This window comes from Pleurodeles waltl, chromosome 10 (genome assembly GCF_031143425.1).
Source record: "Pleurodeles waltl isolate 20211129_DDA chromosome 10, aPleWal1.hap1.20221129, whole genome shotgun sequence".
Classification (NCBI taxonomy): Eukaryota; Metazoa; Chordata; class Amphibia; order Caudata; family Salamandridae; genus Pleurodeles; species Pleurodeles waltl.
The window spans coordinates 240,902,163-240,915,678 of record NC_090449.1 but is presented as its reverse complement, the minus strand read 5'-3'; the positions used below and the strand labels follow the sequence as shown (position 1 = coordinate 240,915,678).

The window sequence follows — 13,516 nt, the reverse complement described above, 5'->3', positions numbered from 1 at the left end:
TCAGGGTACTCCTGATGGCATCATTGTAGGGCCCTCATTTGGTAAAGATGCCAGAGGTGTTCCCCGGAGCCTCCCATGCGTCATAATATGAATCTACTCTCCCCTTGTGCCGGGGGCTGTATGAGCTACATCAGTGCCTTCTCCCCGAGTCCCTGGGTTAGTTCCCATTTCTAATGTCTGCTCCTCCCAAGCCTCCAGGATCTCAGCCCACAGTGGGGCAATGGGATACAAACGGACTCCCCGGGCCTCTTCACGCCATAATGCATGTAGCTCAGCCCAGGCCGATGCATCACGTCTCCAGTCCACTATGGAGGGGTTCCTAGGGAACTTCCAGTTCATGGCGATCCAGTGCTTAAATAGCACCAGTGCCAGGTCCAGAAACCTACTGCCAACATTCTTGGAGGCTGGCCTGGAGCTCAGACCCAGCAAACAGAAAGAGGGTTTCAACTCCATACTTGTATCCAACATTCCCCCCAGGTCATCTAAGACATTTCGCCAGCACCGCCGTATCTCTGGGCAATGCCATAACATATCATCCAAGTCGGAGTCCACGGCACCGCATCTGGGGCACGCCCTGGGGTCACCCCCGTATATTACCCGGAGACTATGCGGAGTGAGATACGTTCTATGTACATAATTGTACTGGACATATCGAAGACGTGTATTCCGCGATATTCTACGAGGGTATGCCAGTGCTCTCTGCCACTCAGTGTCAGTCATGTCTCTGCCCAACGTCCCCTCCCACTTTGTCCTCAGGCCCTGTAAGGATTCCATTGTGCCCTTGTTATGAGCTCTATAAGGTCTAGTGATGAGGTGGGTATCCCCTCCCATGGTAAGTAAGAGATGGAGAATTATATGTGTCTCTGGTTCTGCATTCACTGTGTGCCAGTGTTCTCGTATAGAATGTGTCAGTGTTTGATACAGAGGAAATTGCCCTCCCGGGACTCCACTCTCCTCCACCATGTTGGTAAAGGATCACATTACCCCATCTCGAAAGAAGTCTCCCAGGGACTCCACTCCCGCCAGAGTCCAGGCCCTGATTTGAGTTCTCGGCAATGTCTGGTATGGAGCGCCTCGGGGTAACTCCGTTAGCAGTATCACCGGAGAGTAGGCTACCTTGAATCCCATACATCTTAGAGACTTTCTCCAGCAGGAGAGGGCCACCGTCAGCAGGGTGTTACTCGCCAGAAGTGGGATCTGGTGATTAAGCATTCACGCAGGTATTAAGTCTCCCCCTATCTCTCCCTTGGATGTAACCCGGTCCATCCCTCCTTCCCCCCTCTGCAAACCATCTAACCATCCATTGGAGTTGGCACAACAAATAATAATAAAGTTCGCCGGCAGCCCTCATTCCATAGGAGTTCCTGGAGCAGGATATTTAATTCCCTGAACCAGCTCGACTGGATAGTCACTGGGAGATTGGAGAAATAATATAAAAGATGGAGCAGCATGATCATTTTGGACAGGGACACCTGCGCCATCGTGGATAGTTTAAGGGAGCGCCAGAACACCACGGATGACCACAGGGACTGGAGAGATTTGTCTAGATTGCCATCACGGAGATCCCCTAGATCATGGAACACTTGGATTCCCAGGTATTTAGAGGTGCGGGGAGACTATTTGATATCAGCAGGGCAGGAGGGTGGCTGCGGCTCGCCCACCGTCCACGGGAAGACATATGTCTTACTTCTATTTAGCCTGAGTGGTCACCAAAACCCTCAAGTAATGCGAGCACCCATGGGACCCCCAAATGCACCCTCCCTCAGGTAGATTAGTATGTTGTCCGCGTAGAGTGAAATGTTATGCTCCGTAGGGCCCCACATCACCCACCCTACCCCGCTCGGAACTGGGTCGCCAAGGGCTCGATAGTGAGCACAAACAGTAGAGGGTACAACGGACATCCTTGTCTGGTGCCTCTAAATATGGGGTAGGCGGCCGACACTGTCCGGTTCGTCCTCACCCGTGCCACCGGTCTACAGTACGTCAACCCACCGCACCCATCCCTCACCCAGACCCATCCAGAGCATCACTGCCCTCAGGTAATCCCATTGCACTGAATCAAATGCCTTCTCGAGGTCTACTGAGAGGAGCACAGCCTCTGGTGGTCGCTCGGCCTTCGGTACATGCAGGAGGGCAAACAATCGCCGGAGATTGAGGGATGTGTTGCGTGCCGGTATCAAACCATTTTGGTTATTAAGTAAGGGATATGCTGAGCCTGCCGATTAGCCAGAACCTTGCTCAAGATCTTAAAATCGCAATTCAGCATCGACAGCTGTCTAAAATCAGTCACTGGTGCCTTCCGCGACTCGGTCTTGGGCAAGGGAACCACCAGTGCCTCCCTCATTGTCTCAGGGAGTGCATCCTGCTGGAGCGCCTCCGCATAGAGTTCAACCAATGCGTCCACCAGAATATCCAAATACGTCTTGTAGAACTCCATAGGGAGTCCATCCGTGCCCGGTGTTTTACTCGCAGCCAACTGTGAAATGGCAGTCCTATTTTCCTCTAGCGTCACCGGGCCCCCAGTGGCTCCCTGTCCTCAAGCGCCAGGGTGCGCAGTGGCAACAAATGTAAGCGGGTGCCCAATGAGCCCGGTAGGCCCGCCTCTGGTTTTCTGTAAAGGGACACATAGTAGTGCATAAATGCATCATTTATTTTGGCCGGCCCATGCACGCTGTCCCCTCCCAGGCCACGTACACTCGTAATTGGTGCAACCTCCCCACAGGGCCTCACCAACCATGCCAACATCCTACCCAACCTAACCTCTCCCGCATGTATGGATGCCAAATACTTCTGGTAACTATGGCAGCGCAACTGTCCCTCAGTGAGGTTGTAAGATTCTTTTGCTTTAAGAAGTCTAGGTCGCCCTGCCTGGTCTGTGCTCCCATCGTTCTCTCTGTCATGTTTTATCTTTTCGAATCGGATGAGCTCACGCTCGAGGGTCCATCTAATCCCCACTGTCTGCCCCATGCAAAATCCCCGGGTCGCAACCTTAAGAGTTTCCCATTCCACATGTCAGGATGCAGTGGATCCCCTGTTGATATTAATGTGCTCCAAGAGGTAAGATCTTAGCGCCTCCCTGTATGGGAGGTCTTCTAGTGCAGCCGGCCTAAGTCTCCACATCGGGATGGGTGGTCTGGACTCTGCACAACGCCAAGTGATAAGTAATGGGCTATGGTCTGAGAGGGTGCGTCCCAAGTACTCAGAGTGTGTTATTTCATGGGCTAGGTTTCCAGTACACACCTCTATCTATTCTAGTATGTACCTGGTGTAAGCTGGAGTAGTAAGAGTAGTCCCTATCCCCCGGGTGCTGATTCCGCCACACATCCTCTAGGCACCAGTGCGTCATCCAGTCCCTCAGTCCCTAAGCTGTTTTATGTGATGGTGCCCCAGGCAGTGGAGGGAGAGAGCGGTCCGGCTCAGTATCTATAACACAATTAAAATCCCCCGACCATTAGTTGTCCCCCCAGCTGCATAGTTAGACAGCCCGAGAGGTGCTGCAAAAAAGGAACCTGGTCCTGATTAGGGGCATATGTACAGCTCAGCACTACCTGTCTTCCGTGTAACCTACCCTTTACTATCACAAACCTACCATCTTGGTCTATATCGACAGCTGTGGCCTCGAACTGGACCCCTGCTCTTACCCATACTAGTGCACCTCGTGCAAAAGCCGAGTAGGTGATGGCAAATACCTGCCCTTTCCATCTACGTCGTAGTTTGTCCACCTCACTGGAGGTAAGATGGGTCTCCTCTAACAGTGCCACATGTACTCACCTCTTCTTCAAATAGAGTCCTGACTTATGTCGTCTGGTCAGTGTCCCCATCCCCCTAATTTTCCAAGTTAACTATGGTCCGCCAGTCTATATGAGTGACATCAAGGAGGGTCGCCCCCACAGCACCCGCAACCGGCCCTCATTCCCCCAACCACCAGTGTTGATATCAAATCGGAGAATCTCAGTCTCTTGCGCACAACAAAAACATGTAACTGCAAATCCCAACTCCCCGTCCCCAGGGCACCGCTCAAACTGTAGGTTGCCCAGCAAACAGTGCAGAAGCACAACCAAAACAATGAGTCATTCTGTGTTCTCACCATTCGCACCTCAGTGGCAGAGAAACCAAGGGGGGTCCGTGGCCAACAGGGCCCCATATTTAAGCTGTGATCCTCACCGCAGAGCCAGAGCAGCTCAGTCAAGTTCAACCCAAATCATCAGCAGTTTGAGGGGTCACCTCAGTGGCCCCGCCGGAACAACAGGAGCCCTCCCCCGAAGAAATAGAGGCACGGTCTGAGTCCCTCTCACTGGCCTCCGCAGAAGAATCCATGCTCCGCAGCGACGCCACTGCCTCCAAGGCCACTTTCCTATCAGATTCCTTCTGAGCAGGGGTTGGTCCTACACTCAATTGGAGCTTGCTTTGTTGTCTCCTTGGCCCTCTATGGCCCTGGTGCCCCGGGCGCCCGGTTCTGACACAGGGTCTCCCCCCAGACATATGTGACTCCAGCCATTCCCATGCTCCATCAGCAGTCTGAAAGAAGGTAGTGTGACCCTCGGCGATCACCCTCAGTCTAGCTGGGAATAGGAGGGCGTACTGAATGCCCTCGCCCGGAGCGCCCTCTTCACCGCCATGTAGGAGGCCCGTCTGCTCTGCACCACCGCAGTGAAGTCCAGAAACAGAGTTACCGTTCCATTTGCAACAGGGAAAGGACCGGCCTTTCTAGCTCGCTGAAGCAGCACATCTCTGTCTCTTTAGTGCAGTAACTTGGCCACAACCACTCGTGGGGGCCGCCTCGGGGCTAGCGCTCTCGATGGCACCTGGTGTGCGTAATCCAATGCAAATAAGGGGGTAAGTTGCTTCAGGGCAACATCCAACTGCATCCACCCTTCCAAGAAGGCCACCATGTCTGTACTGTCAGCACACTCCGGAAGGCCAATAATTCTCACATTGTTCCTGCGATTGCGGCCTTCTGCATCCTCTGCCCGGCGTTCCAGCCATTGGACACGATCAGTCAGCTGGAGGACTGTGGCCTTGAGTTCCTGCTGCAACGGAGATAGCTCTGCCAGCACGGTCTCAGTCTCCTGGACCCTATCGGCTAGTTTCTGGTCCACCCTCAGTAAGCCACCCTCCACTGATACCTGGCTGATTTCTCGCTGAAGCGTCATCTTGGTGTCCTCTGTGGCCCCCAAAATCTTGTCCAATGTGGCCTGCAGGGGGGAGGCGACACGGAGCCCGCCATGCCCCCTTGGGTCGGATCACCCGTACGCTTGCGGGTCTGCGCCTTGCTTCTGTTCCACCGCAGCTGCCCCCCCGTGCGTGTGCTCAGCCCACGTTGTCGCCCCGCAGCCAGGTAAGTATTGCCCCAGGGGCACCCCCTCTGCTCTCCGCCGTAGCCTGTCGGCACCAGGCTGCACTATCGGGCCGCACGTCTGGCCCAGGCCACTACCTGCGCTCACCTTGTGTCTCCAACTCAACCGGTAGGGCACTGCGCCCCCTCGGTAGAGCACTCCCGGGTCCAGGGAGCATCAGCTGCCACACGCCTCACCCTCCTTCCCAGCTCTAGTTACGTCTTGTTGGGAGCCCCCGGGTCCTCCTCACACGTGGGCCACTGCAGATCTGGGTGCTCTCCCTCCGCGGGCCGCATCGCAACAGGTGCCGCCGGCACCTCCTGTATCGCGGCCCTCTGGCAGCCTGCATCCGGAGGCCAGGAAACGACCCTCGATGCCTCTCGAAGAGGTTCCAGTCACAGCCCCGTCATTGATAGCCACCTCTGGCCCCCTGTGGGACAGAGATGAATAGGATAGATGTTGGACCCTGGCGGATCTGCAGGTTCACGTGTCCGCCATCTTGGCCGTCCAGGCCACGCCCACCAGTGATCATGTAGTCATATCCATACTTTTTTATTTACCTGTGGCAAGGGAGTGGTGCCTTTCTGGCCCACTCATGTAAAGTTCTGCTGCTACAAGCCAGACCCAAATGAAAAATGTGTGTGTAGTACATGTGATACATTCATCATGGATGTCTGAGTGAACCACAGTGCAGGTGCCAGTGAGTTCCATTTTGTAAATGACTGACCTGTTAATCTGTACAAGATGGACGTGAAGTTACTTTTCAAAACAGTAAAAATATATTGCTGACATTCCAGAGACTGAAAGGAGGGGAACTAGTCAGTGAAGAGGGGTCGGGCTTCCTCTTAGTAATTCAATAAGGTGGTTTAGGTGCGAAGAGCTGCCTTTTAGCTCTCCTGAATTAAAGCTATTTGGTGTAGGGATGAACTGCCTTTTTAAGAGGCCAGCTGTTGGATCTGGCCCTTTCTGCAAGGTCATCCCCAAAAGTTTTGCTTTCCCTTTTTGATGAATTTGTTGTAGATGGCTTTAGGACTCTGTGCACTTTACCAATGATAACCAGTGCTTAAGTGCATGTGCTTGCTGCTTAAAACATGGTAACACTGGCTTATCCGCAGTTGCCAAATTTAAGTTACTTCTAGGTCCATAGTAAAGTGCACTACCCGTGCCCAGAGCCTGTAAATTAAACGCTACTTCTGGGCCTGCAGCACTGATTGTGCCATCCACTTCAAAAGCCCTTCAAACATGTCTCAGACTGTGAGTGCAGTTTTAAACTGCCATATCGACCTAGAAAGTTAATCCTCTTGCCAGGCCCAAAGCTTCCTTTTTAATACATATAAAAGTCACCCTTAAGATAGGCCCTAAACAGATGAAGTGCAGAGTGCAGTGTATTTGAAAAGTTGGACATATACTTTCACGTTTTACACGTTCAGGTAGTGAAAAACTCTTAAATTTGTTTTTAGCTAGAAGAAGGCCTACCTCTTCCCTAGGATAACATTGGGATCGCCTTAATACATTTTAGAAGTGTACTTTTCAATTGGGAAGAGATGGGTGTCTCTGGAATGACAATTCAAAATCACAACTTATGGCGAAGTCAGATTTTAAATAGTAATTCTGAAAATGCCACTTTTATAAAGTTGGTATTTTGTCACTTTAACCATCTGGTGCCTTCCTCCCGTCTCTGAATACATGCCTCGGTGGTTGACAGCTGGACTTCTGCATTCCCTCCAGACAGCCACACACAAAGGGATCTTAGGTGTGACTGATGGGCTGTCCTGGGCAGGATGGGAGGGAGGAGCTGAAACACCTGAATGGCCTGTGACTTTATCCCACATTAAGGGCTGCATAACCTCTGGTGGGGAGTCTGGGGTCAGGGCATGGACTCCACACACTTCAAAGGCCTCTCTTTGAAGCCTTCCCGTTCCAAAGGCACCACTGGGTAAAAGAACTGGACCTCAGACACCACCAACTCAGTACGCTCCTGGACCTGTGGATATCATGCCAGGAAGAAGGACTACTCCGCTGGACTCCTGCTTTGCTGACCTGCTGCCCTCCTTGCATGGTGGTGAGAAGGAATGGACCTGAATCTCTCCAACCCAGAAACAGAGGGACTCAAAGGGCTTGCCTCCTGTTCTTCTGAAGTCTCAGGGACACAAAAGACTTCAGCACACCGGCTACAGCTCCTGGACCCATCTTCAACCAGGTCCTGACCCCCAAGAGGCATCTCCCAGTCCTGGTCCTTTAGAAGTGGATTATGGCGCCTGAAATCAAGCTTTTGGGCTCTTCGCGAATTGTCCCATTCCACTGGAACCGCAAGCCACCGAAAGCTGATCTCTTTGCAAAGCAAGCATCACTACTCGCAACTGTGAGGCTCCAGTCCGCCCGTCCAACTCTTGAAGCCTGTAGACCACCACCAGCGACGCTCTCCTTGCTTTCTGGCGAACTTCTTCCTTGCAAATGGGACTCCTGGGTCCACTTTTGAGAAGGTAATGTTGCAGCGGGATTTGTCTGGGACTGTATCCGACCCGCGCTCCATCGTGGTCCACCTGAACTTTTGGATTTACCCCAGTCTAACACGAACAGATATCCCCGGTTGGCACGTTATGATTCTAAGCACTGTATTGCATTTTAATCTTCAAATATTCATCTCTCGACTTCTACCTACTGGATTTTTGTTGTTTTGGTCTTGTTTTACACATAACACTAAACTCTATTTCTTAACTAGGTGTATTGTCTTTTTGTGTGATGTTTTCACTGTTTTACTGGTTGAAGAGTTGCACAAAACATTGCCTCCTAGGTTAAGCCTGCCTGCTCTGTGCCAAGCTTCTAGAGGATGAGCATGGGTTAATTTATGGTGCTTATCTGACTTACCCCGACAAGGAACATGGACCTTGCTTGTAGGGAGTGCATACTCTGCCAACCAGAAACCCAATTTCTAACAGCAGCGTTTTGTCTCCCTTCCAGATTGATCACTGGCTGTTGATAACCAGGTGGAAAATGCTCACACTTCTTTTTGACTCTTTTGTGGATGCTCACATCTGCTGCGACCCTGCTCTGAGTAGTCAGCTTGAGAAAGATAATTGAAAATTCACTTGACCCAAACCTGTTCTAAATGTGAAGATGAGCAATAAACATTTCCTGTCTGCTATGCCGCCCTATAAGTGGGATCTTTTAACCCACTTGTTCCAAGTTCACTCTGACCAAGGAGTAGGGGCTTTACAGAGTACCAAGAGGCATTCTGCCAGACTAGGGCTAGTCTCTGCAAGACAGCCAGCTTCCCAGAGCTGAGGGGACATCACCTGGTATCTGATCTGAAGGAAGAACTATCTCCTTGTCCTGGAGTGGTGAGAGGTGGCCTGCCTAAGAAGGAGCAAAACAATTCAACGTTAGGAGCAGATTGCCAGCAGAAACAATACCTTCTGAATAGAAAGCTAAGGGTCTGTTAACCAGAGACTCACAAAAATTTGACCGTTAGGCTCCAGTTTCAGAGCCCATCACCCAGGCCGAAGTGAAGGATCTGTGGCACTGCTGAAGTGTGCCAAGCATTTTGCCACAATGAAACATGCCACTTCCTGTTTCATGGCACTTGCTTGAAAAGTGCCAAAATAGACCCCATCTGTTGCAGCCTGCATCACTTGTTCATGTGTGCCAGAGCATCAGTGAAGGATTGAATGTTGCCCAGCTTATGGCACTTGCCTAAGTGTGCCTTAACGGACTAGGTCTTGATATGAGAAACTACTGCCTCGAGGCACTTGTCTACTGTGTGCTCCACTGACTGTGTGGTTACCTGCGGCGATGACTGTAAGCACACTTGATTAGACTTTGTTGTCCCACCCCAGCTGTGAAGCACCCCGAAGCAGTCCAACAGCTGCTACATGGACCCGATCCCAAGAGCCTACTGCTCCGCCAGTTTGACCCATTCCAGGTGGTTTGTAAAGCTGAGTTGCCAACTAAATGTGTATCCGGAAGAAGTGCACTGATCCAAAAGACAGACGCCCTTGTCCTCTGGACTCCTCTGCAAGACCCTCATTTCTTCCTGAGGAAGAAATGAGGGACAGCGCATCTCCCTGCACCCAGAGGAGGAAATGGGCTGAAATACGCAAAGCCAACCTGAGATACCACTACTGGTGAGAGATACAAGACTGACAGACTGAGAGCACAACTCCACGAGGGGGTGAGCATTACACCTGTGCACGAGATCCATACTAGAATTACCCGAACACTAGAGGACAGTAGGAGGACATGGATGAAGAAGCAGAGGGTGGCCTGTAAGACAGTGGTCCAGCACCAGAGAATCTAAGTAACCAAGTTTAGTAGCGTGTAGGATTATGTATTAAAATATGTCTCTTTCATAAAAATAAACTTTGGACTGGACAATTAAGTTATTACACTGTTTTGTATTTGTTGAGTGCGTGCTGAGCTTGCTGTACCTCCACGCAGTGGCAGCTGGTGGAATTATAAGGTGGTAGGGTCATCTCCATTGGTGGCTGTGTTGTCTTTAGTGTTATGTGAAATTTCAATATCAAATGAATTGCAACTTCATGAATTTCTTTTTAAGCTCTGTGGGTTTTTGTTAAGTTAGAACTTTTCTTTTAGACAAATAAAGGTAGCTTCAGAGACCCTTAACTCAAGTGGTAAACAGCTCTTGTATCAGTGGACAGATGTGTATGGCAGGGGATGGACTCACACTTTATTGACAGCAGCTTCATGTCCTGTTCTGCACCCCCTATCTTGAGCAAAGCCCCGGAGTTCCACCCCTATACTGTCCCTACTTGTCTCTCTAAAACCTGGTTCTATTGTATCCTAGTTGTCTTCTTATACCATGGTATCCGCTGAGTCCTCTAGGCCATTATACAGATGCCTCCCCCGCCCCTCCTTCATGCAACTTGTATGTGCTGTCAACCACCCAAGTATGTCTTGGTGGGGGGCCTGCCCGTAGGCACATGGTGCACAAGGTAACCCAGCGTGCAGACAGGCTGGGTGAGTTGAGCTTCAGAAAGCCAGCATGGAGGCGGCAGATCCAGCAGCATTGGGCACGATCTCAAACAGCACAAAGGGTAAAATAGATCATTCTTTTTGGGGTTGTTTTATCTTATGGCCCATAAGGCCATCCGAGGAGCGAATCTGAAAAGAATTGCCTTCTCTTCTAAATGGGCACTTTATTTACACCCTTCATTGTCTGCAGAAAATGTTCCCTTCTACTCCTGTGGTATGCTTTTGATGAGGGCATTCGAGAGGCGATTAGCTCCATGTTGGGTTTTCCTGTCCCGCATTATCTAGCTTCTGGGTCAAGATTTTCGCCTCAATCAGTGGAAAGATGCATGTCTAAATTGAGCCAGATTTGGAGGGGGTCTTATTTGGTACATCAACTACCAACAGAAATTTAATGTTAAGACAACAACAGCATTCTTTTGTTGGTTCCCTGGTAACTAAATCATTAATCTTGCAAAAGATGGAAATCACCCGCTGCTCCTACTTTCGAATCATGGGTTGTAAAACTGCATCAGGTAAAGCAAGGGGGAGCTTTATGCTTAAAGGGTAGGTGTGTTAAAAAATACAATTCAGGGGAATTTGGGATAATGAAATTGAATCATAATATGGATTTTCTTTATTTTTTTTCTTTCCCTTTAGCCTCTTCTTCTTTTTTGGTAGTTAAGTCTTACATGCTGACTAATACTAGTGATCGATTTTTGCTCATATTTAAGTATTCTGATCAATGAGAACCAACATGTTAACTGTAATGAATTGCTCAATACCAGATCATCAACAATAAAAAATAAAAAAAAAGAGTTAGTGGTCATATCTAGTAGGTCATACTACTTGGGCATCACCTTTCATTGCAATACAAATGCCCAACACGAGGTGTGGCTGTAACCAGTTTTGGTACAGAGATATTGTAGTCAGTGTAAGTGAGATATTTCAAATATATAAATCAAATCAAAGGTATGCTAGCCAACATATCACTATCACACCAAGGGCAAGAAAGACTCGTAAAAGCCTCCAAGATGAGATCTCTATATCAGGCACGACTAGGGTGTTAAAATCTGCCCTCACCCACTAATCGTGGGACACAAAACGACACAAAAACACATAGTGATCAATCAAACAGAAAACACACAACTATTGAAAACTATCTCATGGGTATCCGGTCTTAGTATTTGTTTAGGGACCCCCTGGATAGGATTAAAAAATTATAAACTTATGGTGGTGATATTGGAGCCCAATCACTCATTCACCCCAAGTGATCTGCTATACGTCGACATGTTTCGGCCACCTCCATTGCCCAAAAGGGTCGATTGGCCTACATCAGGACATTAGATCCTTTACAATGTACCCCTTACCTCTTGTCATGTAATAGGGTAGTCTGGACTTAATCATCCCTTATCAGCACACACACTTCGAGTCATTGAGCATTCATTGCTTTATCTCCTAACCTGGAGCTTGGTGGAAAGCCTTCCTGTAGTCACACATTTTTCAAGGGACCGGCGCCTCTTCTTCGACCACGTATAACTCTTCGATGACTAAGCCGTGGAGTTTTCTTTAGATTTTCATTTCGTAAATACTCCGTCAATAAAGGGAGATGAGGTAATGCTCCAATTTATTGCTCCAAGTCCTACGCTTCTCTAGCCCAGAACTTGTTTCTTTGCATGACTCTGTTCTGAAGGTTCCCTATCCTATGTGCAAATGGCTAATCTAGTCTAGCTTTTTTCTTTGTATAATGGTACTTAGGGTCTTAAAATTATAATAGGATAAACACACATACAAGAATGCGGTAAACAAAACTGGAATGGATGAGCTACTCATGCTTGGAATTAGGATAACGGAGAGCGCAGACAAGGTAGAAATAGGATGCCTGTTTGTGAAGTATGTCTAAACTTAATTTAGTAAGTACTGTGAGGTGGAGGAGTGCAACCTTGAGTAATCAAGATCAGAAGTAAGTAGGCAAAACATTGCTGGTGAGAAAGAAAGCAATCAGCAGACCAAGTATGGACGTCTAGGGTGTGTAACTATCTATGTGCCATCTTGTGCCACACGTAAAAGTTTGGAAAACCCTGTTTCTTACTTCCACTGTTAAGTAACCTGTAGAGAAGTGAAATGAAATGACTCACAAATCTGTTTTATTCACAGTAAAACTGCTTGAGTATTCAAAGCAGGTTCCTCGAGATTTTTTAATCCATCCACGGCATTTGCATATTTCAGCGCACTTCATAATGTAGCAATTGATGGCATCTACCTGCAGTAGAGTATGACCAGGGAAATATTAAAGGCTTCTTAATTTTCAGTGAAATCCAATAGAAATATCTTTTATCAGAACGAAGGTCAGGGAAACATCATAAATACTCACACAGCACATTACCCCGAAAAGCAGTCATCAATCTCTCTCCCAAGCAAAATTACCATACAACGCGTTCCTAAAGGTCTGCTCGTTTATTTTAGCAGGGATCACCCTCTGTGCCCCTCACTGTCTCACGTGTTCTTAGTTTTTATTTTTTATTTAATGTGTTTCTCTAAAGTGACAAGTCGTTTCACTGGGAAACATATCTTCACTTCCTCACTGGCCAAAACCGAAATCTGTCCACTAAACGATTCTTTAGCCTAAGCAAGCGGAAGATACGCGTGTGTGGATCTTACCCTGCACGTACAGCGTCCGGTTTCTTCCTGATAGCCCGGGCCAGTCATCACAAAAACAACTCCTCCTGCTCCGGAGGGCGGCACCAGCAGCTGTATCTTCCACCTCCAAACTGTGAAGCCACTGCTCAACTGAAGAGTCCCCACCCGGGAGAGTAAACATCGACGAGGGGAAGGATGCTTGCAAACCGAGCGGCCATCTTAAAGGTGCGTTATTTCAACTTCCACACAAGCAGAATAAAAACACTTGTATTTCCGTATGTTTAAAAAAATATATAATTACTAGTTTACAGTAATTTTAATATACGCATTCCATATCAGATATTATAATAATGTATGCAAACATTTATAAATTACATGAATACATCATAAAGAAATTAATTTGATGATAAAACTGCCACGAAAACGTTCTATCCACTATGTCTTTATTTATGAGTGGTTTTCATGTTGAACTATGTTTGTTTGAGCTGGAAATTACGGTGTTCTAAGGTTACTTCTTAGCTCAAAACAAGCATTTGTAATGTAATAGGTCTCGCTTGAGTTACACCTATTGG

At 48.5% G+C, this 13,516-nt stretch overlaps 1 protein-coding gene across 2 annotated transcripts in view; it reads right to left on the bottom strand.

The window, feature by feature from the left end:
* The window catches only part of LDAF1 (lipid droplet assembly factor 1), a 90,352-nt gene extending 77,252 nt beyond the window's left edge, over positions 1 to 13,100 (bottom strand). Inside the window, exon 1 of one of the 2 annotated variants that reach the window (XM_069210286.1) lies at positions 12,966 to 13,100. The gene's annotated coding sequence lies outside the window, so the exon portion shown is untranslated. The remainder of the gene's footprint in view (positions 1 to 12,965) is intronic. The other variant, XM_069210288.1, reaches the window with a different exon arrangement.
* Positions 13,101 to 13,516: the final 416 nt, after the last annotated feature.